Consider the following 22,522-nt stretch of genomic DNA (forward strand, 5'->3'; position numbering starts at 1 on the left):
TCGAGCTTGTTAAAGATCCTTATATATTGATGAAAATTATTTTTTGTTAAATATCAAGTAATTGAGTTACATGAACATCTTCTTAATTGCTTGAATCATATAGTTTTGTGAACATAAGATTATATGCCTAGGCATAGTGAACATGAAACTAAGGTTAACTAGAAAATAAGTAAATCAATGTGTGAGCATGTGTGATGAACAACCACATAAAAGTTGATTGAATTGATATATTTAGTTAACTAATATTACAAGTCTTGCTTAATACGAACTAAGAACTAGGAAACATGTTAGTTTAATCAACTGGTCACTGTTTGAATTGACTTGTTTGCTAAAGGATTAGTAATAGTGAACATTAACCTAATCATTTTAAAAATCGGTGAACATGAATAAACAAATCTGTGTGTGCAATTATCTATGATTTTAAGATGTAACATGTTTTGTAACGCCCCAAATTTCAAATATAAATATAACTTAACATAGTCCCAAAACTTCCAAAAATCAAGATTCAAATACTAATGTAATTATTAATAATAATAGCGGAAACAAATAGAAATTTAATTAAACACTTGATGCGCTACGTCTTCCTCAAAACTTGTCGTCTTCTTCAAGTCTGAACTTTATCCTTTCCATTCCCGCTGCCACTTGCTACATTATTTTCTGAGTTGCATGCATTTAAAGATTCTAATGGGTAAGCCTAGGGCCTAGTGAGTTCGTGGTTTTCATGCATATTGATGTCAATAAAATAAAAATAATGCAACGATTTTTCAATATAATTCTTTTCATTTCTTTCCACCCTTGATAACACATTAGGGAACTATTGTCATTTCCAAGGAACGAGTCCCTCCGCCGGGCACAACAAATATGCTTACGGCTAGATAAACAGAGCGTAAGCTCTCCGCCGCGTACTAACGCCCTGTACGACGACTAATAATATGTCCGTGTAAATACACCTGTTCCCTATATGTCACCCACCATTTTCACCCTTTTATATAAAATAATTCACAAAATTTCACACAAATATTTATAGCAATAACAACAGTAACATATAATTGCAAATAATTTAGAATCAACGAAACTCACCTAGTTGGCGTTAGGTCTTAACCAAAGTTTGTCACGCTACACGCACCCTACATTTAACCAATATATTTTCTGAGGACATAATTCTAGAAAAACATCTTATGCGATCATTTTGGTTCAACTGTCTACGTGTCTCATCCAACCGACTAATAGCAATTATAAATTATTATTTTATAATAACCTTCTTGAACAATTTATAATACTTCACTTAAGAAAAGTATATGTCATCTTTCGTTAATGTCTAGAAATAGTTTTAACATTAAAATACACTCGGCAGGGTTAAATTCCATATATTAAATCTGTAACGTTAAGTAATCAACAAGTTATAAAATTCAGGGGTTAAATATGTAATTTTTGATTTTATAGTCTAAAATAAATAAAACTGAAAGTGATCATAGTTTAAAATAACATTTTCTATTTACTTGGAAAATAGCACGTACTTGAGTTTGAAAACAAGCAAAACAGTAAAATTCTAACAGTGGGCCCCGAACGTAATTCACCTTTTCTGTTTGACTAAAAAAATATAAAGTTTTCACATTTCTTTTAAAAGAAAAGTTAATAGGTTTGACTCATTAGTCATTACCCACTTATTAACATTCAATAACCCATACCCGAATTCGTCTCCTGCTTTACCCGAGAAACCTTCTCCTACACCATTTTTGACATACTATTTCAAATAATTTATTAAAAATCATCACTATTTATCTCTACTTCTATCTAACAATAATCCATAATCAATTACTTAATATTCGCCCCATAACACAGGGGATTAGACAATTTATATAAGAAAAATGTTCCTTAAAATTCTTTGTCAAATTGTTTTTAGTTGGACGAAATTGACACAGTAGGTTGAACCAAAATACGTTTAATATGTATATAAGCCTATCTTAGCAACTATAACAAGCTGAACTCGAATAATCATACCTTAATTTCAAGAGAAAACTCCAAAAACACTTCAAGAACTTCCACACCCGATTTCTCCTTCAAATCTCAGTTGTTTCTTGCAATTCTAGTGGGGTTTTCATAGGGTTTTTCGAGCTTTATATAGTGTCTAACATTGTAACTGCTAAAGACTTATGATTTGCTTCAATTCACTCCTCCATTGAAGATGACGGGTTTTAGGATTAAACCTCATTATTTTTGCCTAATTAAGACTAATTACTCCTGCTTTTATTTACAGAAAAAGAACTTATATATAAATTAATTATAATCTGATTATAAATATTTGTTTATATATATATATATATATATATATATATATATATATATATATATATATATATATATATATATATATATATTTGTGAGTTATTACATGTTTAAACCAAGGTACCTAAAGAGATTTTTTCTGTTAGTTTATCGATATTTACTATTTAGTTGATTGGTTGAGATTTAATTTAATAAAACTTTTCTTATTACTTTTTTGTGTTTTTGTATAACCTATAATCAAACATGCTAATATTAATTCACTACCGTTCCCCTTATGTTCGACACACTTGCTTATAAAATCTATACTATACTCGATCGCGTTCACTGTTTGTAAGGTGTGGTTTAGATGCGATAAATTAGGAATTATAAATAAAAAACTAGTGCATTAAATATTCACATCAAGTTTTTGGCGCGGTTGCCGGGGGACGACTTTCAATTAATTTAGTTTATTTGATTATTCGTTATTTGTTTTTATATTATTTTTAGTTTTATTTCCGTTGATATCATTTCACTTGTCGGGAAGGTTTTTGTTGTTATTTCCAGGAATTTGTGATCATACGCATTGTTTGGCTTTACCTTTTGCATGAGTTTTGAGATTGCAAGCGATTAGGGAATTCTTGACTTGTTTAGTCCACTATTTTGGTGATTTGTCCAACTCAATCCATGAGCGCGTAGTATAGCAAGGTGTATCATGGTGGTTAAGTGGAAGACTGAGCTTTTGCTATTCTTGACTAGTTGGGTCAACTCTTGTTCTATTTTTAGTTAATGGTGCAAAGAAAACAAAGGAAATAGACTAACGGGTCCCGAAAGTTGTTTTCACAAACCACTTCTTGCATGCAAGAGATTTAATCAACAATTGTTGTTTGATTTCGACGAAGACGAGTGATCATGATATCTTATTTACTTTTAGTTATTTTATTTATTTTTATGATAACGTGTCACTTGTCAAAAAGTTGTGGCCACTGTTTGCAGAAATTAAATATTTTGAAGTCCCTAATTGAATTAGTTGGAAAAAGAAAATTTAAATAGGCAAAAGGAATTAAATTTATTATATTTACGCCCAGTGTAAATCGAATTACGCCAAGCGTACACAACAAATGATCGGGACTAAGTAATTCACGAAATTGTAAGTACGCCCCACTTATTTTGAAGGTATGCCCAACGTCACTTAGTGACAGGTAATGTCTTTATCCCTTTGACTTTTTGTTCCTCTTTCATATCTAATTCACACCCTATGCTGTGATAGCCTAATTCTTCATAAAGATTTCAAATTTTCTTCTTTTCTTGTAGAAATCGACACAAAGGTATGATTTTCGGTTACCCTTTGGCTTAAATTTATGTTTAATTTCTAGAAATTGGTTAGACTAAGCTTTATTAAAATCTAGGGTTTATTGCACTTCTTGAATTGGGGTCGATTCCATGTGAATTTATGTTCGATTATGCTCAAATAGATCGATTCAGGCCAATAGACTAAACCCTTGGACTTAAATTAGCCTCTAACTCATGTACAAACCAACAATTTGGTATTCGGATGTATGCCCATCGTTCGCTGGACGTACGCCCAGTGTAGAACCCTCGATTTTTGACTACCCTACGTATTTCCCCTACATAATTTTATTGAATAATGATCATGGCTAAACCGAGGATGAACAGAGACCTGGTTCGAGCTTCTGGACGTACGCCCAACGTAAAGGCCTTGCTTAGCACATTTTTTCCATCTAATTTTATGTTGTGGGTATTTTGTGTTGGTTTTGTTTTGTTCTTATTGTTGCAGATTATGGCTCGAAGAATTCAAAGACGAAACCCACCCGAGGATTTAATTGATCACCGCTTCTTGCAATTCCCACGAAGCTTAAATGATGAAACTTGTGGCAAATATTTGAACAATTTATGTTTACTGCTCATCAAAGAGATTGGAATCACACCTTCATTCGACCCCAGACTAGACTAGACGAATTGATCCGGAATTTTTTGCAATACACCTACTCGGACGCGAGTGGTGTGTCATTATTTGTATGCCGAGGTTGGGGCAGACCGTTCAGGATTGTGGAACATGTTTATCGGGAATTTTTGCTGGAGTTCTATTCTACAGTTTCCTATGACCCTAGGAAGACACCCGATGACAGGACAATTTTTTCTTTTAGACATGGTGGTGTGTGTCAGGGGTGCAGCGCGATTGAGCTTGCCACCAAAGTTTAGGAATGGCAACAGGGCGGGTTCGGGGCGGGGCATGGTTTCCCAAACCCGCCCCGATATTTTTCGGGTATCTTATCGGGGCGCCCCATTGGGTTTCGGGGTTTCCCGTCGGGTTTTGAGTATCTTATCGGGTTTATAACAATTCATAACAAAATCTTTATTCCGTTTTAAAGTATCCCGATGTATTATAAAAAATACATGTTCTAGCCTCCCTTTTAAATTAAAAATATGATGCATCACTTTAATAAAATAAAATGGACGTAATATTAAAAATTATTTGATTTAAGTTTAGTATAATATATCAAAACATAAATAATTGTTAGTAACTAAAAAGATTATTTGATTTAAGTTTAGTGTAATACGTCAAAACATAAAAAATGATCATTCACACCATATTTTTAAAACTAAAAAGATTTTCTACAGTAAGTATTTTATCTTTCAATGTATGCAATTAACATCAAAATGATGCGTATGTGTGTGTGTGTGTGTGTATATATATATATATATATATATATATATATATATATATATATATATATATATATATATATATATAATCGGGGCGAGGAGAACCCACTCCCTATCCTGAACCTGATAAAAACCCGATAATGACCTGTTACCCGACCCGAAATGATCGGGATTTTTTGCCATCCCTACAAGAGTTGGGATTTATACTGCAGACGAGACGAGGAGTGTCCACTTTCCTACCTTCCTTAATGATTGTGTTACGAAACAGCTGAATGATTACAACGAAAATACTTTTTAGGCTGATATTACTGGGGGAGTTTACATACCACCCACTACTCGGGAGAAGATGATTCGGTCCACCACTTACAAATTATTGCATCGTTTGATTTCTATGTCTCTCACACATCATAAGAATAATGAGAGAGTGGCTTCTACATATTTGTATTTCCTGTGGACTCTTGTTACTCCAGGGAGGCACCTGAACCTCCCGGTTGGTTTAGCTGCTTACATGGGGAGGAGGGCTAGGGGGCTTCTGGAGGATAGCTCGATTTGTGGTGGGCACTTCACCACACGCTTAACTTGATCATATCAGTTGTTGATGAGGGATATCACTAGATCTATGGTGTTCTATGATACGAGGTCGGTGAGTTTACAGTTGATATCGATGCAAGTACTTCAACGATGTGAGGATGGTATTATCCGGATACGACCAGATGACATGGCCGACGAGGAGGGGGCAGATGAGCCAGCGCCTGAGAGACGCGAGAGGCGTAGACTAGTTCCTCGAGGAGCGCAGTAGGGACCTGAGCCCGAAATAGATTTACGTTACTTGGCTCAGCGCATGGACGAGGGATTTCAGCGCATAGATGAGAGATTCCAGCACCTGGATGAGCGTTGTCCACACATGAAGAGTAGACAATAGTGGTATTGGGATGTGATGACCGCATTCTTTGCCCATCAGGGTTTTCATTACTCGGTTCCTTTTCCTCCACCATACCAGTCGCGACATGGAGCAGGCACATCAGGGACACAACAACATGACGACAGGGATGATGAGTGACCTGGTTATCCTTTTATGTTAACTTATTTTATTTTGTTAGACTTATTAGTTTTTAATTACTATTTTGGTGTGTTTTAATTAGGATGTTTTATTTATTTTCAGTTTATGTAGTTTTGTTTTCCATGTTGCTTCTCTTTGATTGTTTTAAATCTTTGCAGATTTTTCGCCTGTAGAAAGTTGGCAGTAAGTTCAGCAGCTAGGTCCGACTGTTGTTTTATCACGAGAGAGAAAGCCATGTGAGAGTTTAAAGTTTATAGTCAAGACCCACAATTTTTCATAAGTGTGGCGTGCGTGTCGATATTGTGAGAGTATATTATTTAGAAGAGTGGCATTTCTTCCATACATTGATTCCTATGGCATGGATGAGCTATTCCCACAATATGGAGTTATATTTTGACGCGATACATTATTATTGTCTCGACTGCCACAATATGGTTGACACTTTCCTATGGCGTGGGGGAGTTTCTCATCACGAGTGGAGGCTTCCATTCTCGATACCACGATGTGACTAGTACTTACCACATCGTGGCCATGCTATTATTCCTAATATAGATTTCACCCCACTCGACGAGACAGCGTAGTCGACACTTTCCCACATCATGGTCACTATCCATTGCATTAGTTTTCAATTATTTTCACCACCTTGCAAAAGTCAGTGTTCTTGATTTTTTTTCCTGCAAATTCAGAAGCAGCAGTTCCAATTTCAGTCATCCAACAAATTTATGGAGCAACTTTTAGCAACCCCATTCGATCTCGCCACTACTACCACATGGGAGTCTATTCCTTTTTCTCCCTTTTTACTGCTTTTATTTGTTTAATTAGTTTTATGCATATAATGAGGCATTGTATAAAATAAGTGTGGGGTAGGCGGTCGAAAAAGGAATTTAAATTGGAAAATTAAAAATTGCTAGATTAGAAAATTTTAAAAATTTATAAACTTGAAATAATAGTTTAATTTAGGAAAATCTAGTGATAATTAAATTTTTTTCTAATATTATGTGGGATGATCCGATGAGAACCCAAATGTTTACCTGAGCGAACATATGTTATAGTTTATTTGTGGCTTCCCATTTCCTAGTGAAAGGTCATAAGGTATGAAAGGGCAATCTAGTAGTTTATATGGTATAACATGTTTTGCAGCCTAAACCTGAAATCTATCCAAGAAAGCTTATGTAGTCATTGCACATAGACTAATACCTTTAGCTAATAAATGCTGAAGTTAAGCACCCTTGCTTAAGCATGTAGGCTTTGAGAGAAAAAAAAGTGAGTTACATGTGAAAAAAGAGAGAAATTACCAAAAGTTGAAGAATTTTTGGAGCAATCAAAGTATGAAGAACAAATATCAAAATTTCTGAAATTTTTTTTGAAGATACCAAAAATCGAAAAAAGAAGGTGGTGAATTCAAAGAAATCAAATATCAAATATCAAAGAAGTGAAGAATTCTGAGAGCTCAAATTCTGTATCTAAAGTTGTAATTTCTAGATTATGTATGCTTGGGTTGCTTAACCAAAAATACCTTGAGGTTAAGAAAGGGTTCTGAGGATTGATTCGGAGGGTTGTAGGAACGAGTGCCGTATAAAATAAGGGGTGAATGTTCATAAGGATTGTGAGTATTTAGGAGTCATAAGTTTCCTAGGAAAAATTTATACACAAATACATGCATTGCGGTCTTGGGATAATGGTTGGGTTTAAAATGGATTGTTTTATGCGATATTGGTAAATTAAAAGTAATTTTGCTTAAGGGCAAGCAAAGGCTAAGTGTGGGGTATTTTGATTTGTGTATTTTTATACATATTTTTATTAATCATATCTTAATATTTTAACCTTTGTCATTCTTATTTAGGACTAAAAGGTACTTATAATGCTATGAATTATAATTTACAGCTATTAGTTATCGATAGAGTGGAAAAGAAAGAATTGGAACGAAATTCGAGATTAGAAGCAAAAAGAAAGAAAATCGCTAAAGGCATCAATTACGCCCAATGTAATATCATTTACGCCAAGCGTACTGCTGAGATGAAGAGTACGCCCTGCGTAGTTAGTGAGTACACCCATCGTACTGGGCTTGGGTCTGAAGAATGGATCAAGATGGTTTTCTTAGTATGCCCAGTGTACACCGACTTACGCCCAGGGCACGTAACTCGGTTCCAGTGTTTATAAATTTCAAATTTCGGCCAACCAAAAGGGAGATTTCGACTACCATTGATCCTTAGTCAACAAGTAACACATATTTGGCCATTTTAAGGGTCTAGAAGGCGGCCGGAGGGCCGTTAAGCTGGCAGGAGCGAAGATCTGAAGGATTAGAGAGCGGATTCATATTGGTAATCACGTGATTTGTTAATGTGACCATCTTTAGCATTCCATTGTGATGCCACTATATTTTTACTTTATGATTTTTGTATTAAAACCATTTGCTTTGTGTTTATGATTAGATGAAACCTTGAATTTGTGGATTAATTGCTATATTGGATTGTTTTATTTGTGTTTAATTTATCTTGTCGAGCTTGTTAAAGATCCTTATGTCTTGATTATAATTATTTTCTGTTAAATATCAAGTTATTGAGTTGCATGAACATCTTCTTAATTGCTTGAATCATTTAGTTTTGTGAACATAAGATTATATGCCTAGGAATAGTGAACATGAAACTAGGGTTAACTATAAAATAAGTAAATCGATGTGTGAGCATGTATGATGAACAACCACATAAAAGTTGATTGAATTGACATATTTAGTTAACTAATATTACACATCTTGCTTGCTACGAACTGAACACTAGGAAACATGTTAGTTTAATCAACTGATCACTGTTTGAATTGACTTGTTTGCTAAAGGATTAGTAATAGTGAACATGACCCTAATCATTTTAGAAATCGGTGAACATGAATAAACAAATCTGTGTGTGTCATTATCTATGATTTTAAGATGTAATATGTTTAAACCAAGGTACCTAAAGAAATTTGTTTTCTGTCAGTTTATCGATATTTACTATTTAGTTGTTTGGTTAAGATTTAATTTAATAAAACTTTTCTTATTACTTTTTTGTGTTTTTGTATAACATGTATTCAAACATTCTAATATTATTTCACTACCGTTCCTCTTGTGTTCGACACCCTTTCTTATCAAGGCTATACTATACTCGATCAGGTTCACTGCATGTAAGGTGTGGTTTAGATGAGATAAATTAGGAATTATAAATAAAAAACTAGTGCATTAAATATTCACATCAGTGGTGCAGATTATACCTATCTAGTTTTAAATTTATAACCTAACCAACTTAACTAGCTAAAATGCACTTAGGCAGTGTACCTAGTCGGATTATAGTATAGTAAAGTAAGTTGGGGTCGAACTCAGGGAACGAATTAGCTAACTAATTTATCTACTATAAATTAACCTAAAACAAGCAAAAGTCAATGGATTTTAATTTGATTTTACAAGTTCAGGCAAACTTACTCTCCTACTTATTAATATTCAATCAATGTCTAAAAACACTCATGTTTAGTTGAATCCAGTTTTCTTCAATGGTTAGCTATTAATTATGGATAATTTAAGTTGGTTACCAATAAAAATATTATTAGCAATTCAAGTCAAAATTTACTAATGTTGAATTAATTCATGTAGAGTTTTGCATGGTCACACATAATTTAACACGGAATCAATTATTAATTATGATTGGATCTATAAAAGATTGATTAAACAAACACAATTGTAGTCACAATATATGTTCTCCATCATAGCTAAATTTTAATACTTTAATCACTTAACTACGATTTAGTTGATCCTAGATCTAACAATTAAATTACTTGGGTTCAAGTTCATGCAATTTAATATTCACTAAGCTACATAGAACATGAATTTAAGCAATTTAAGTATCAAACTCTAACATGCTAGGTATTAGCAATCAAACACAAGCATATAACCAACTATAAAAATACATCATCAATTAACTAATCCATGAGTTTAATTTTCATCTAGCTAAATAAAGAGTAGCTAGATTTAGCTACTCATGGATGAAACTAAACAAGCAAATTCAATAATGGAAAACATTGTCAATTGTACCAAATTAAAAGTGGAAATTATAATCTTCAACTCCTTCTTCCTTGGTATCTAAGCTCAATTCCTCTGCCTTTACTCTTCCAGAAAATCATTTCTAGAACCCTTCAATCTCCCAAATGTCCCCAAAATCTTAAAACAACTCAAGTATATGTATTTTTCGGAAATTTATACTCCACGTCGTGGATTGGGATTCCACGTCATGAATTTGAAGGAATCCTTATCAGGCAAGGACTTGACTTCCCCTATACTCATCTTTTGGAATCTCCATCTCCATGTCGTGTAAGTGAAGTCCACAATGTGGATTTAATTTTTCGTTGGGATTTCTTTTTCTTTAATTCTTCAATCATACAAAGTTCCGCCTCTTATCACTTTTAGTCCTTATTCCTCAAGATTGCTCCTTTTGGCTGTAAAACATAATTCAATCTTATAAGTACCACTTATCTTTGCAAATAACCAAAATATTAATCAAAATTTATTAAAATATTGCCATAAAATGTGTATGAATATGGCAATATCTAGACCCTAATTTTTAGGGTTTGAACCCTATTTAAGCAACATTATATCCCAAGGTTCTCTCATTTCCCACCCTTCATTACCTTTTTAGCCTCATTTCGAAACCCTAGCCCATCCAGAGAGATTTGACCTCTTTGTGTGTGTTTAGTGAACCTTGAAGAAGAAGAAAATTGGAGAATGAGCCTTGATCAAGGGGAAGCTTGTAGATCCATATTCCACTCATCATTTCCAGTTACATTGAGGTATAAAGCTTGGAACTTGCTCATTATATTCTTAGATCTAGTTGTGAAGTTTTGGACACTTTTTGGTCACATAAAGGAGGTCTAGTGGGATTCTTCCACTCCAGAAGTTATGAGTTTCTCCTCCTCATGTTTTTGAGATACATAATCCATAAAGTTAGCATCTTAATGCTTGAGGACCAACCATGCATGAGTTTATGTCCATTTAGTCAAAGTAGGATGCTAAATCTAGGGTTTGAGTTCATTTGATCCATGCAAAGGCTCCAAGTTAGTGACTTTATGGATTAAGGCATTCCACAAGGATTGGATCTGAAATTTGGTCATTTAGTCTTAAGCAATAAGGACTTAATGACATAATGGCTTAGAAGGGGGCGTATGGCGGGCGTTCAAGTGCGTACATGTTTGACTCCCAAATCAGGCATAGCCACCCTGAATGTTGGGCGTACATCTGGAACACTTAGCGTTCGCGACCTGGTTATGGGCTTTTGTGGTTTGGGCTATCTTTGGACTATAGGGTTTTGGGCCTTTGTTGGGCTACAACTTTTTCAGAATTTGGGTTGTTGTTAGGCTTTGTGCCTTCATGGATTTAGGCCCATAATGGACCGTGAGTATCTTTTGGATTTAGGCCATAATTGGGCTTTTAGTGTCGTTGAGTCAGGCCTCAGTTATTAGGCCAAGTGAGGGAAGGGTAAAATGGTCTTTTACCTTGGGTGTTGGGACTAATGAATTAGATTCCCTGTTATGGTTTATGGCCCAATTATTAATTAGGGTTTTATTTGATTGGTTATCGTAGGGATTCTCCGATTCAATTTGCTCAGTATACTGTAGGACAGTAGGGATTGTATGTTCTCGTAGTCTTTGTGATTCTTCTTTTATGTGTTGTCTTCCTATGCCTGTTTGATATATATATATATATATATATATATATATATATATATATATATATATATATATATATATATATATGTGGGGTGAAATAGACCCGATACCTCCATGTGCTGACATATGAGTTGAAATAGACTCGTGGGTGAAATAGACCCTGGGTAGCCCCTCTCTTTCTCTATCTCAATCTTCTCATGTTATATCCAGAATGATATTTGATTCACAATTTCATGAAAAAAAAGGTATTTTTGATTCAATAGGCGTTATTCATCTTAATTTAGATATTTACCAAGTTTTTGAACCGACTATTGATTTTTTTTTTCAGGTACGTATTTGTATCTGGTTTCATTTCCCTTGATGCCCTTATTTCACCAAGTTTTGCTGGTGCTAATTTTGGTTCTTCTCTATCTTTCATGAAAGGTATGTAATTTTAATTTTTAATGACAAAAGGCATTTATGTCATTTTTATGATTCTTGTGGAATTACAGATGTAAAGTTTGAACAATTTAGGAAGAAAAAACAAGAAAATTTACGTGATAAGCAAGGTTCCATTTTATTTCTTTTTCTTTGTATGTATTCGGTTGAGTGTGTAAACATGCACTGTATCTCTTTTTCAGTTGGCTTTTCATTTCAAATTTGACATATGTGCATTAGATCTACAATATTAGTTTATTATAGTTTAATTCTTTTTCTCACACATTTATTAATATTCTCATTCTATACCACTAGAATATTAACTATTAATGATCACATCATAATTCGTCCATTGCAAAAAAAACTTGGAATTTTCACATTTTATTTTGGTTGTAACTAATGAATACATGGTCTAGATCCTATGTTATGGATTGGTAATTGCAAGATCCAGATCCTATCCTATGTTATGGATGGACATGTGTATTATATCATAATATATGTAGTGTATTCTTTTAGAGTATGTTAGTATAAATGTGTTCTATTAGAATATCTTAGTATAAATAAATGCCTAAATATGAAGATAATTTTAAAGGTTTTTGTTGAAAAAAATTAATCAACAGTCTACTGATGTAGATGTTTCTCTCTAAATGCCACTTATTCTGACAAAATATGATTTCATGACAGTTATTCTCATAAAATGTTATGGTCAAGGGCACAAAGGAATTTCTTGAAGAATGACATGAAGACTTGATAGAAATGGCTTGAATAATGAACCAAAGAATGATCACACTCAAAGTTTAAGAATGTTGTTTTTTTATTTGATTTTTAATCGTACTCAGTTTTATTCTTAAAGAGTAAATATAATTGTTAACCATTATTACTTATATTCTTTCAGAATGAATGTTATTTATGTAAGCTCATAGTTGTATTTGTTAAGAATGAATGTAATTACTAATTTTAAGATACTAAAATTATTTTCATATAATATTTGTATTCATTAAAATTTATTAATATTTATAATATATGTTTATAGTACTCTATCAGAATTTAATGTTTTTTTAAAGATAATCACAAATACATTCTTTTAGAATGTCCGAATTAATATATTTATATCCAAAAAATCAAAATTTTAAAGTTTTGTAACACTCCAAATCAGGTATTACCTTGAAGCCCTTGAAAATTTGAAAATTTTGCATAATAGGTCCCTTAAGTACGTTGGGTGTACTCATGCGTACGCTTAGCGTACTTTGCAAGAGTGATCGTGGAGGGACAACAGTACGATAGTCGTACCAAGAGTACGTTGGGCGTACGTGACGGATGTCCAAACCCTAATTTCCAGACTTAAGGCCTATATAAACATCTTTAACTCAATTGAGCCTCACCTTAATTAGTCTCCTTCACCTTCAAACATCTCTGAAAACCCTAATAGCATTTGAGAGTGTGTTTTGAGATTAAGGAATGCATTTGTGGCCTTTATAGTGTTCATTCAAGAAGAAGAAGTTGTCAAGCAAGCTTGGAGTGGCATTGTAACAACCCGCTCTTTCAAGTCAGTAAAAATCGAGTCCTGTAACCTCTTTGAGAAAGGAATTAGAATATCATCGAAAAATGAAGTATTCAAAAACTCTATTTGGAGTACACTATGTGGTAGTTATCGTCTTAAGGTTTCCAAACATATAAATAACACAAAAATCCGAGTTATAACGAAGAAGTTATGATCATTCTAAGTTTTACGACAAAAACCGACAATACGAAGTTGCGTAAAAACGCAAAGTTTCAATAAAACACTTTCCGACCTTAGGTGTCTAAATGAAAGTCGTAGATATCGTTAAACTACAAATATGCATAAAAAGAACGCTCAAATCGGACATCGTATGAATAAGTTATGAATTTTTAAAGAAATTCCTTAATCACGTCATTTTAATAAATAAATAATAAAAATAATTCCAGAATTTGCCAACGGAATCTAAATGAAAGTTGTAGATCGTAGTCTCACCTTCGCAAGGATATAAAGAACGTCAAAAACGGAGTTCGTATGAAGGAGATATGAATTTTTGAAGTTTGATAAATAATTTATATATATTTTTTATTAAAACTTCGGTATTATCCGAAGGGGAGTCAGCGTCCTCATCCGAGGTACGCGCTGCGTACTCCTATACGCCCCGCGTACCCGAGGAACTTGGCCTCAAACCGTCCACGTCGCCCTATGCGAGGCATCCGACCCGCCCGTTCGACCCGCTGTCCCATCCGACCCGACTGCCTGAGCCGTCCCATCCGAGGCCGAGGCAGTCGAGGCTTCGGTCACGCATGACGTACGCGTACGCCCCGCGTACGAGGCCTCTCAGGCCCCCTATAAATAGCATGCGAGGGTTCCCGGGAAAATGGCCAATTCTCTCTCCTTTTTCTTGCGTTTTACCTCGTTTTCCGTGCTCACACTACCCCGAAGCCCTGGTCATTTTGTGCAAGTCCCGAAGGTCGATTTTTCTCCCGATGAATCCCGAGATTTCCGAGGAAAATCCATTTCCCGAGACGAAACTCTGCCCGGTTTTCCATCTTGCTATCTTCAAACTTTCAAGTGAGTTCATACCCCTTTCAAACACACTTTAAATACATTTTAAATGCTTTTATACTCTTTTAGGGGGGAATACAAGTAAACATACGGTTATTATCGTGTATTTTATAAAGTTTCACTTCACTTATTTTATCGAATAAATCACTTGGAACTCATTACTATTATGGAAAACTCTTGTCATACTTTGCGTGCATTAGACATTATACAAAGTATATAATGATTTCAAAGTAACTTTAATTGTTAAGTCGTTTTATACATTCTAAAAACTTATGATTTTGCTTTGTCAAACATTGTGAAAAAGGATAAACTTTGCATAGAAAACTATCACTTTAATACGGACTTAGTTGAGAATCCATGAGACGTGTATATCTTCAAACGTTACTTTTCTTTATTAGAAAGTAATACTGCAAGTCCTGTCTATAACCAGAGTCTCCCGTTCGGAGAACGTGTCAAATGTGTATAGATCTATACGGGAAGTCATGATCCCGCGCCCTGACTGTTAGCTACAGTTCGTCTTTTGGGGTGACAGTTGTCATAACGCTGCGACGCCTGAAGAACGTCGTTACAGGCATATTATGTTTAGTATGGTTATAAAACTCATCGGATATACAATTATTATGGTATTATGATTTTATGAACGAGTAGCTATTAAAACTATTCTTCATCTAATAAATGCGATCTTCGTATAGTTTTACTATATAAAACTATGACACAACTTTTGAGAACGTCGGTTTCTTTCGATTTTCGGTCTTAGAGACTGCCATTTATGTTATGAAAATAAGGGTTTCTCCTGCATACAAACCAAACAACTAATAGGAAAATAAGGGATTTTCCTGGTGCAATTATTTACAACTTATAACACGAACATTTATATGTATTTCATACTTTTATAAGAAAATAAGGGTTTTTCTTGGAAAACACAACAACTCGTATCTCAACCATTAGGGAAAATATGGGATTTTCTGGATCTAATACATTCACTTTCAACACAACAAATCACAACTCTTTACATTTGAAATGCTGCGTTTTCTGGAAAATATACACCCATTTTGGAATGGCATCCAATTTTTCTAAACTACTTATGAACTCACCAACTTAATTGTTGACACTTTTTCTTGAAATAACTTGTATTCTCAGGGAACCGCTAAGCAGGTTTGGAAATCAACTTTTGGGATTAACGCGCTGGCGTTAATTACTTCTTTTGGATGATGTTTATGTATTTATCTTTTGAACACGTAATGAATACAATTATGTAAACATCTTGGAAACTTTAATATATATGGTGGTGTGTACTTTCCTTTCTATGAAATGTTCTGATACTGAATATGACGTCCTCCGCCCCCGAACGTTTCCGCCGTTCTGGTTTGGGGGTGTGACAGATTGGTATCAGAGCTTTGTTTATAGGGAATTAAGTATATCAAAACCATTCCTTTTTGATATACAACTATAAACTCAACTGGGAAAAAACACTCTGAGAAAAATTCATACTTTTGAAAGTAAACCTATTAGTTTTAAGGTAAGCATGCACTCATTTTTATACTAATAACAGTTTCATAGTAAATAACTTTAGAAGTATTATAAATAAGTTGTGCAGCACAGGTACGCCTTGGGACATGTAATCGGAACTGGGAAGAATATAGCCTGATCAACTATATTTGTCCAAGAGCCGACTAACATATGCCAAGGAGCGTCTGTAATGGACAACAAATTTAAAACTTACGAAAAGCATATCGCTAAAGAATATTGAGGGAGTATTCGAGTACCGTCAACCATTAAACTTAAGCGTAAGTTTCATGTGCTCTAGCTTGTAGTAAACTTTTAACTCTATTCTCGTACAGTCTAAATGGCGGGATTCCATCACCCCAATGACCCCTACTACCCCAACCAAGGTAATGGAGGGTGGATTGAAGAAGATCCTGAAGAAGACGAAGAGCCTATAGAGTTGGAGGGAGGGGATGACTCTGGCATGGATTCGGAGCCAGAAATTATAAATCCACCAATCCCACAATCTCCCGTCCACATGAGGAATTTCCAAGGACCCACTCCAGTGTGGGGAAGTCACCTCCATCATTGGAGCCAACAACAAAGCTTATGCCCTCCTTACGACATGTGCCGAGACTTCTATGATGTGAGAGGCGGGGGATCAGCCGACCGAGCACTTCCGGTCATGGTTGGCAAACTCGCCAACCAGTGTTATCAATCCGGAGTGCAAGCCAACCGAATCCGAGAGGTCAATGTGGAAGTACAAATCCACACGGCTGATATCAACCGCCTAGAGTTGTTGCAGAACGACATCCACATTCGCGCCGAAGCGTTTCAAGCACAAGCAAATGCGGCCTTCGCAGAATTAAGAGAACAACAAGCTGCGTTTGATATACGCCTCATGGAGTCGAAGCAGTCCAACACAGAGTCGAGCTCCAAACGCAAAGCGCACCGCAAGTAGTACTTGCCCAACTCTCAAATTTTGTTATAAATTAGGACTTCGGATAAAAGTATTATCTTCTTTAAATTGTTCTGTAATCGGAGGCCTTTAGAAAGGCCAAGAAATTTTGTCTAGACCCCGCTATAACACAACTATATGTTTAATATATATAAGGGTATACCCCTTTTCTTGTTGTTGTTAATCATGCGCAATTCGTTCGATTCATTGGTACATCTATTCAAACTTTACTTTCAAGCTCAAGACATTGTGTCAGTCAAACCCAACTTCTTAAAACTATTAGAAGTTAACTCAATATCATTCAACTCTGAACTGCCAAAACTTATAAATTTTTCCATATTTTTTTTCTTTTGGCAGCACGATGCCTCCTCGTCCAAACCTAAGGCCCAGGCCGGACACGGTACCACCACCACCTCCACCACCAGCTTATGATCCAGCCATGGTCCAGGCTGCTATCACAGCAGCAGTAACTGCAGCCCTCTCGCAAATAAACTCCCACGGAAATGGAGGGGCGGGAAGCAGCACGAATCATCCAAATCATGGCATTGGTCATGGTCAAGGAAGAGAATGTACTTACAAGGAGTTCTCTAACGCTAAGCCAAAAACTTTTAATGAAACTGGGGGAGTCATTGCACTAATGCAATGGTTCGAGAAGACCGAAACGGTCTTCGAGATCTGCTCATGCCTAGAAGCAAGCAAAGTCAAGTTCGCTGCTTGCACTTTCGTGGATCGAACCCTCACTTGGTGGAAAAGCCATGTGAATTCAGTGACGCTCACTGTCGCCAACGCCATGAGTTGGGACGATCTAAAGGTTCTACTACTGGAAGAATACTGCCCAAGGGGCGAAGTGCAAAAGCTGGAGCAGGAGCTCTGGAATCTGAAAATGACTGGGTCTGACCTAGTCACCTACACAACTAGGTTCAACGACCTCGCTGCACTGTGCCCTACCATGGTCAACCCAGAATCAAAGAAGGTTGAAAGGTACATTTGGGGGTTGTCACCCCAGATTCAAGGGCATGTCCTAGCTTCCGGCCCTGTTACCTACAACAGCGCTAAACGCCTGGCTCAGCGACTCATCGACCACGGAGTAAAACCCAGTATCATTTCAACAACCGCAAATCCACCTAGGGAGGCTCAGGGCCAGAGTAGGCCTTGGAACAAAAGGAGGGGACAAACTCTCCAGGAAAACCCCAAGAAACAACAAGTAATAGCGACCCACGCTATGACTGTACCTGTGAACCCTGCCCCCACAAGCTCATATAATGGGAAACTTCCTAAATGCAACCGATGCAGCTTCCACCACCACGGTCCTTGTCCTGATCTTCAATGCACCAAGTGTAATAAGAAGGGACATACAGCCTGCTATTGCAAAGGGCCAACCCAACCATTCGTCCCCACTACTAATACCGGGGTAAGCCGCGCCTGCTTTGAGTGCGGAGACACGGGGCACTACCGCAGGGACTGCCCAAAGGCAAACAACCGGAATACCGGCGGAAGGGGACGAGTTTTCGCAATGGGACAAGATGAAGCCATTGCGGACCCTACTGTTGTTACGGGTACGTTTCTTCTCGATAACTCGTATGCATGCATTTTGTTTGATAGTGGAGCGGAAAGGAGTTTTGTGAGTCACGACTTTAAAGGCTTGCTAAAATCAATACCACAATCATTAAGTGAACCATTCATAGTAGAAATGGCCAACGGGAAAACCGAAGGCACTAAGGAGATATACTTAAACTGCACCCTAACTTTAAACGATAATCCCTTTTCAATAAACCTCATGCCAGTCTCGATTAAGAGTTTCGATGTCATCATTGGCATGGATTGGCTGAGTTCTCATCATGCGGACATTCTATGTTACGATAAGGCCGTTCGCCTTAATCTGCCAACCGGCGAAACTTTCATTGTCTTGGGCGACAAACCAAGTACCACTCTTCGTATCATCTCAAGTATCCAAGCTCGGAAATGCCTACGCAAGGAGTGTCACGTGTTCTTGGCACATGTTGTAGATGTGAAACGCGAAGTCCAAGACATCAAGAGTATGCCCGACGTACGCGATTTTCCCGACGTTTTTCCCGAGGACCTTCCGGGAATACCACCCGCGAGACAAGTTGAGTTCCGAATCGATCTAGTTCCCGGAGTTACCCCAGTAGCCAAAGCACCCTATCGATTAGCCCCGGCAGAGATGCAAGAGCTATCCAGCCAACTGAATGAACTACTTGGAAAAGGATTCATCAGGCCGAGCTTCTCGCCATGGGGAGCACCCGTACTGTTCATGAAAAAGAAGGATGGATCATTCAGAATGTGCATCGACTACCGAGAACTCAACAAACTTACCATCAAGAATCGATACCTCCTACCCCGAATCGATGACTTATTCGACCAACTCCAAGGAGCCAACTACTTCTCCAAGATCGATCTGAGGTCGGGATATCACCAGCTGCGAGTCCTGGAGAGTGATATTCCCAAGACGGCCTTCCGAACACGATACGGACATTACGAGTTCGTAGTGATGCCGTTCGGACTAACCAAGGCCCCGGCCATGTTCATGGATCTAATGAATCGGGTATGTCGTCCATTCTTGGATAAATTCGGGATAGTATTCATAGACGACATACTCATTTATTCAAAGAATAAAGAAGAGCATGGTCAACATCTGAGACAAGTTTTAGAGACGTTACGGACTGAGAGACTATATGCAAAATTCTCAAAATGTGAATTTTGGATTAGAAAGGTGGACTTCCTCGGTCACGTGGTCAGCAAGGAAGGAATCCACGTGGATCCATCAAAAATCAAGGCTATCAAGAACTGGTCTGCGCCAACTACACCAACAGAAATTCGCCAATTTCTAGGTCTTGCTGGTTATTACCAAAGGTTCATACAGAATTTCTCCAGCATCGCAAAGCCTCTTACCGCCTTAACCCAGAAAGGTGTGACCTACGATTGGGGAGAAAAGCAAGATGCTGCATTTCAGACTTTGAAACAGGCCCTTTGCAGTGCGCCCATCCTTTCTCTCCCAGAAGGGACCGAAGATTTTGTGGTGTATTGCGACGCTTCGAAGCAAGGGTTGGGCTGTGTACTAATGCAGAGGGGAAAGGTTATTGCATATGCCTCACGACAACTGAAAACGCATGAGGTCAATTACACCACTCATGATTTAGAACTTGGGGCGATGGTCTTTGCTCTTAAAATCTGGAGACACTACCTATATGGTACCAAATGCACTATCTTTACAGACCACAAGAGCCTACAACACATCTTCGACCAGAAGGAGTTGAACATGAGACAGCGACGTTGGGTCGAATTGCTCAACGACTACGAATGTGAGATTCGCTATCGTCCAGGAAAGGCTAACGTCGTGGCAGATGCCCTTAGTCGTAAGGAGTACTCTGGCCGAAGAGTGAAGTCATTAGCCATGTCAATCCATTCGCACCTGTCGACACAAGTCAAGGAAGCTCAAATAGAGGCCCTGAAACCCGAAAACGTGACAGGTGAGACCCTTAGGGGAATGGACAAGAATTTAAAAATCAAGAGTGACGGAGCACGCTACCTCATGAACCGAATATGGACGCCCAAGTTTGGTGGACTTAGAGAGGTAGTTATGAGCGAGGCACACAAGACTCCATACTCCGTACACCCCGGGTCAGACAAGATGTATCAAGATCTCAAACAACTCTACTGGTGGCCAAACATGATAGCAGAGATCGCTACATATGTGAGCAAGTGTTTGACTTGCGCCAAGATCAAAATAGAACACCAGAAACCCTCAGGACTACTCCAACAAACTGAAATTCCTGAGTGGAAATGGGAGCAGATTTCCATGGACTTCATAACGAAACTGCCCAAAACTCAGGGTGGCCAAGATACTATTTGGGTAATCGTCGATAGATTAACCAAGTCCGCTCATTTCCTAGCAATCAAGGAAACTGATAAAATGGAAAAGCTATCGAGAATCTACATCCGAGAGATCGTACGACTCCATGGAGTGCCAATGTCTATCATCTCGGATAGAGACAGCAGATTCACGTCTAGATTCTGGCAATCATTGCAAAAATCCATGGGAACAAGATTGGACATGAGTACAGCCTATCACCCCCAAACTGACGGACAGAGCGAAAGAACGATCCAAACCTTGGAAGACATGTTGCGAGCATGTGTAATCGACTTTGGTAAAGCATGGGATGTTAACTTACCTTTGGTTGAGTTCTCTTATAACAATAGTTATCATACTAGTATCAATACTGCTCCATTTTAAGCCCTTTACGGCCGTAAGTGCAGATCACCTTTGTGCTGGACGGAAGTGGGCGACACACAACTAGAAAAAGGTCTAGTCCCTGATAGCACCCTCACTGGTCCAGAGATCATCAGAGAAACTACTGAAAAGATCGTGCAAATACGAGAATGACTGAAATCCTCGAGGGATAGGCAAAAGAGCTATGCCGACAAAAGACGTAAACCCTTGGAATTTCAGATTGGCGATCGGGTACTACTGAAGGTCTCACCCTGGAAGGGCATGATATGCTTTGGAAAGCGTGGGAATCTAAATCCTAGGTACATTGGACCCTTCGAAATCATTTCAAGGGTTGGTCCAGTAGCCTACAAACTCCGACTTCCAATAGAGCTTAACAAAGTACATCCAGTATTCCACGTATCAAACCTGAAGAAGTGTTTGTCCGACGAAACACTTGTAATTCCACTCGATGAGATCGAACTAAATGAAAATCTTAACTTTGTGGAAGAACCCGTCGAGATCATGGATAGGGAAGTTAAACGAACTAAACAGAGTCGCATTCCAATAGTAAAGGTCCGATGGAATGCTAAGAGGGGACCTGAGTTCACGTGGGAACGAGAAGATCAAATGCAACAGAAGTATCCACATCTCTTCCCCAGCCCCTAAGACTCTTCTTTTGTATTAAAATTTCGGGACGAAATTCCCTCTAACGGGGGGATGATGTAACAACCCGCTCTTTCAAGTTAGTAAAAATCGAGTCCTGTAACCTCTTTGAGAAAGGAATTAGAATATCATCGAAAAATGAAGTATTCAAAAACTCTATTTGGAGTACACTATGTGGTAGTTATCATCTTAAGGTTTTCAAACATATAAATAACACAAAAATCCGAGTTATAACGAAGAAGTTATGATCATTCTAAGTTTTACGACAAAAACCGGCAATACGAAGTTGCGTCAAAACGCAAAGTTTCTATAAAACACTTTCCGACCTTAGGTGTCTAAATGAAAGTCGTAGATATCGTTAAACTACAAACATGCATAAAAAGAACGCTCAAATCGGACATCGTATGAATAAGTTATGAATTTTTAAAGAAATTCCTTAATCACGTCATTTTAATAAATAAATAATAAAAATAATTCCGGAATTTGCCAACGGAATCTAAATGAAAGTTG

Source organism: Lactuca saligna, chromosome 4 (genome assembly GCF_052625555.1).
Source record: "Lactuca saligna cultivar CGN05327 chromosome 4, ASM5262555v1, whole genome shotgun sequence".
Lineage (NCBI taxonomy): Eukaryota > Viridiplantae > Streptophyta > Magnoliopsida > Asterales > Asteraceae > Lactuca > Lactuca saligna.